Consider the following 6,000-nt stretch of genomic DNA (forward strand, 5'->3'; position numbering starts at 1 on the left):
GGACAGTTACTTACCTCCAAACTCGTAATGAGGCGTCTGACCCATTGACTTTGAACCAGGCCCTTTTTAATCTGATTTCCTCACTGTAGTTCATTTTTCTAGATTGCCATGCTTACTTACTTTTTGGTGTTACTCAATTTCTGCCTAACTTTGTCTTTCCCTCCCTTTTGAATTGCTGGAGTGCCATTTTGCTCACACTTCATATTGGGCCTAGCTTGTCCAGAATCTATTGGGTGTGGTGTAGTGTATTAAGAGTGTGATTTTTTTCAACTGCTTTACTTGAGTGAAATGTTTTACAACTGATGTGTAAATAAACGTATATTTTCTTACTCAGAAACCTTGAGTCAGTGTTTGTTTGAATCATAGTAATTGCAGTCCTTTGTGTAACTATTGCTACTGCTCACTTACTCATGAGATAAATCTGGCTGCTCAGCAATCGATACCACTTTACTGTGCAGTACAGGCTATACCAAAGGTGAATTTGTACTGTCACTTGTAGTCTTAATTGCGTGTGGTGTTCCCAAAGGGTACTGCATATATATTCTGCCTAACACTGGTCCATACAAGAAATGTGGACACAGGCAAATAAACAGTCTTGGGATGATAAAATACCTTTGTTTTAACACATCTTAGTGAGGGGGCTCCCCGCAGATGTGCAAACATCCCTAGAGAAGATAGTTGGAATTAAGGCAAAAGAGTGGCCAGAGATACAGGCAACAATCATACATTCATGCAATAGAAAGCAGCAGAAAGAATAAGGAGACAGCTGACAATGCAATACAAGCTGAAAACAAATTGGTTCAGAAAAAAACTGGCTAAAATAAACATGGAAGGAGCTGTGCTCACAGGGCTAGTTGTCATTTCACAGGCACAGCAAGAGGGGCTCCCAGTGGAAACGGTAATGCAACCAGGAGGGTACTCTCAAGTACTGCCCAATTAGCAGTGGTGAATGGTGCAGATGCAGCAACAACCTGCATTTATAAACGTGCAGCAACAGCCAGGGTTTGTGCAGAAAGGTGGAGTAAACGGTTACATGGGACCGTATCAGACAGGGAGAGGATATTAGACACAAGGAAGGGGAATGGGGTACTAGGGCATGAGGCCACGGTTTGGGGGACAGTGCTTTGCATGTGGAAATTTTGGTCACTTCACAAGGACATGCCCACTAATAGCAACCAGGGCAACAACAGCAACCTTATACACTGGCACCTCAACAAATACAGGTGATACCGCAGCAGCAATTACAGATACAGCCCACACAACCACAGGGTATAACCACCAAGGGACTAGTGCAAGTGCAGGGTGAGGCGATGGCAGGAACCCCAGGTACAGTAAGCATACTGCAGGCACCAGGACAGACACAAGGACAAGAAGGGGTAATATTACTGGGACAGAACACTGTGGCCCAACATACCGGAGTGACAGTGGTGGGCGGTAATCCATTTATGTCATCCATCATCCGCCAATACATTTGCCCCATAGGGGTGCCCATGGGGAGTGCAAGTGTGTCCTGTTCTATCAGTAACTGTGGACCCCAAGCAGCAACCAGAGGTAGCAGTTCAGATAGGACAGAGGGGATTCTCCTTTCTTATAGATACTGGAACATCCAGATCATGCATGTTAGGAAAGATTTCCATTAGCTGCAATGCCCCCTCTATTTATGGGCCCCCCCAAACATTTTGCTTTTGTTTGGCTACCCTATTCGGAATTTTTCCAGTGGGCACAGCCTTCAGCTGCACTCCTCTGGGCTTTTACTCATCTGTTATGGGGAAACTGGCACATCCTTCAGACTGTCAGTACTGAAAAACTATGTTTCCATTAGTCTTTGACTATGTTGCCATTTCTTGGTAACTTTTTATCTATGTGGCAAGTACCTTACCATACTGCACATAGGAGTCCTTTTTGTTTTATGGCCCTAGACACCCTCTAAGGATTCTTTGGTGATTGTACAAGTGTGCCTAGGATGAACTGGTGGCAGCAGTTTACTTTTATATTTTCTTACTTCTTTTTAATTAACCATATCGCGTTTACCGTGCTTGGCTCAGGACTGTTGCCAGTACCGAAAATAGCTGTGCCCCGAAGTATTTTTGTTCTGTCTTTTGGCCATTTTGTCCCTGGTCGAGCAGATCTAGGCTTTCCTTATTTAGGCATACAGCCTCCCACACAATACATAGCTTTCACAGGCTTCTGCATGCCGTGTGTGTTTGTGCCCAGGAAGAGGGTTGGGACTGTCTGGTCCCAATCCAGACTACTGGTGCCATGATGTCTGGTATGTCTGAATGTCTGGGACCACCATTGACCGTGATTGGTTCACACCTGGCATGCATGCGAGAGAGCAGAGCTTTCATTGGTTTCCCAGAGTTTGGCGAAAAACTAATCTTGGATAAGTTAAGGGGCTCTGCATCCATTCCAGGTTGATCAACTGAAGTTCTTGCCAAACTACCGAAAGGAGCCAAGTATCCTGAAATGTTAAAGCAGACCCGTGGAACCGCCAGAGATGTGCTGGAAGGTTTGGCACCCTGAGCCCGATGTTGTCCCGTCCGACATCTGCTTTTCCACCGATGACAGAAGGTCTGCAAGGGCGCTTCGAACTTCAGGGAGTAGCGGGAATAACTACCCTCGGCACCTCCTGATTATCCTCCAAAAGAGTCTCATTGGAAGTGCTCCTGGGCCATCCAGCGAACTGACCAGCTCAAACCGAGGGTATCGAATAGGAGTGCTGCTGTCCAGAGTTGACATTCAAGACTTGGGAATTGTTACCTTGTAGTCCTGGGCCCTCTACCGCCAATGTTCGCAATCCTAGCTCCTCTGGGTCGCAATTCAGGAGAGTGCACCACGCTGCAAGCATTTGCGCTTTCTGCGTCACGCTGCTGTGGTGACAGTCATTGTAGGAGCCTTGTCTGCCTGCCCCCCTGTGCCCTGAGACATGCTGCACTGGAACTGTCCCCTTTTCTTCATCACGAGATGTGAAAAGTCTATTGTCCAGCAATGGATATCGTCCCGTCCCGCAGCTGCTGAGAGCCAGAGCAATGTGCAACTGCAGGGGTTGAACCAACAAGCGACCAGGACTAGACTGGCAATGTTTGGTCCGACACTGTCGAGGGTCAGTGAGTATTTGTATCACTTACCTGTGGCCCCCTGGCACAGTCATTGTTCTTTATGCACGAGAATCCCTAAAAAGATACTCACCTTAGCTGGGCTAGCCTGTGCTCCCTAGATATTCCCAGAAATCTAAAGTAGCTCTGCCTGCAAGGTTAAAATCCTCCTGGAATAGTGGGAGACTGTTCTTCATCACCTCAAGCCCCTTCCTGAACTGCTACAACTCCATGAGAGGACCCGCTTTCGCTCTTTGCGCACAACTGTTAGAGAGGTGAGGTTGTTCCATTTGGGACTTTTATTATAAAGCCCCTCGCACTGCGTATTAAACTGCTGTTTTTATATAATAGTAACTGGTATTCCTTCTGACAGTGCTCCATGTTTTAATGCTGTAATTTTACCTTTTTACTTATTTGTGTCAGTTAACTCAGTGCAATAAGTGTATTCTTTTGAAGAATCCACCTTTATCGGCAGGAGTCCTCCCGACGTGACACACAGGCCTCCTGATCTTTCTCCCCAGAATAAATGTTCCGGAGAGAACGCCTGTGCAGCGGACGTGCGCAGTGAGTGCCCCATCAGCGCTGCAAATGTGCTCTTAGGGCAAGCCTGTCGGTGCCTGTCAGGGACTGGTCCGGGCCATGGAATACCTTTGCCGAATAACGAGAGGTGCGCACAAATTCTTCCACTCAGCACTGTTATTAGGCTGGCCCCTTCAATAATATCTGGCCTGCTGGTTTTAATGCTCATCTGCATCCCAAAGCACTACTGAATGAGGGTAATCCTTCCTCTAGCCAAAAAGTTCTTCTTGTTAATTCATGCTCAGCTGTTGCTCATCATGGCAACATCTTTGCTGTACTAGATGAACTTACACCTAACGTCTTCTGTATTACAGAGACTTGGTTTACTGACGCTTTGGGACCGGACATGGTTCAGATGCTTACTCCTTTATATGACATCTTGAATCTTTACCGAGCCACACCTAAAATTGGTGTGGGTGTTGCTATCATGTTCAAAAATCATCTAAGCTGTTGAGCTTAATCATGACCTCACCTGTGAGCTCGATCTCGTAAGAGTTCAGGTGTCTTTGGAATGGTCCCTTCACTTCATCATTCTCTATCGTTCTCCCTGCTACATCACTATTGGATTTCTCAAAAACTTCACTCAGCTGATGGCTGATCTCTCCCTGGCCTATCCCAGAATTATAATTTTAGGAGACTTTAATCTCCATCCAAATGACTGCTTGTCCAGCAGCCTGCTAAACTCATTTCTGGCTTCTCTGATTGTGACCTTCACCTTTGCAATCACATTCCCACCCACCAGGCTGGCAATTTGCTTGACCTCATTTTCTCCAACATTCCTGATGTTCGTTCTTTTGCTCCTCTGCCAGTATCCTGGTCTGATCAATGTCTAGTTATGTTTTCTATTCCTCTTGCTCTTCCCAAACCCAGACCATCCCCCTCTGTTTCTCGTTGTGAAAATATCTCCCCCAGTGATATTGCCATGTCTATTGAAAACCTCGCCTGTCAGGGCCTGACAGCTGACTCTAATCTTTGTGACTCCTTGATTGAGGCTCTACAGTTCATGGCAGATGCACTGGCACCCCCTAAGCTCTCTGCCTCTCGTGCAAATAAATCTGCCCCCTGGGACTGCTCTGAACTGCGTTCATTTAAACAGAATGCAGACAAGCAGAATGCAGATGACATCGCTCCTCCTCGGATCCCACTGCTAAACCAGCCTAGTTGAAGCTCGAAACACCTATCAAAAAAATCAAAGCCCAGTATTTTTCTGATCGAATCATGAATGCTTATTGCTCCTTTGGAAAACCATTTTTGGTGGCGAAGGAATTGATCACTCCTGTTCGCCCACCTAATGCCACTCTTCACACTCAAAAACACTGTGACCCAATTGCACTCTTCTTTAAAGAAAAGATTTGCAAAATCCGAGAGCAGATTCATGCTGAAAGACGGATCTCTGGCACTCTCTCTGAGATTTCACCTTTTTTGGTCTCTCCTAATATTTTTCAGTTTAGCACTTTGACTGACGCGATGGTTGCTACTGCCCTTCTCAAACTTAAATCGGCCTCCCACGCTGACCCTATTACCTACGAATTCTGCAATCTCTTTCTCACAGTCTTGTCACAGTCTTGTCCCGCTGCTTACTTCAGCTCTTCACCATTCCCTCTCTACCGGCCATATCCATGACAAACTCAAACATGCAGTCATCTCCCCTCTTCTCAAAAAGTCTCATCTATCGGCTGATTTCACTTCTTCCGGCCATCATGAAGCTGCTTGAAGTTATTGTCATCCCGCAGCTTTCTGCTTATCTTGAGAGCAACCATCTTCTTCACTCCTTCCAGGCTGGTTTTCACCCTAGGATGGGCACTGAGTCGGTTGTGGTCTTGCTTCTTTGCTTCAGGACCGCTGAGAGACTGGGGTTCTTATTCTCCTTGATCTCTCCGTGGTTTTTGATACCGTAGACCCATCAACGACTCCTTCACTGCATTCACAAAGCTGTAATGCTTGGCGTCCCTCTGAAGTGGTTCTCACATGTTCTATCTAACCAACCCCACAGGGTCTCTCTTCCTCCTTTTACATCCTACCCCATTACTCTGAGTTGTGGGGTTCCGCAGGGTTCAGCTCTTTCTCCTCTTCTCTTTAATCTATATATGCTGGATCTTTCCAAACTTATGACCAGTCATGACATTCACTTCTACTCCTATGCCGATGACACTCAAATTCTCTTTCGTCTTAACTCCTCATCTACTGATCCCCCTTCTTAACTAAAGAACTGTCACTATTGTTGCTGACAGGGACAAAATGGAAGTCTTACTGGTTGATTCTATTTGCCCCGAGTCCCTCTAGACCTCTGAATACTGCCCTTCATCTCTTGGGCCATGTCCAGAAC

This window comes from Ambystoma mexicanum, chromosome 2q, assembly GCF_040938575.1.
Source record: "Ambystoma mexicanum isolate Mex_15411 chromosome 2q, UKY_AmexF1_1, whole genome shotgun sequence".
In the NCBI taxonomy this organism is placed as follows: domain Eukaryota; kingdom Metazoa; phylum Chordata; class Amphibia; order Caudata; family Ambystomatidae; genus Ambystoma; species Ambystoma mexicanum.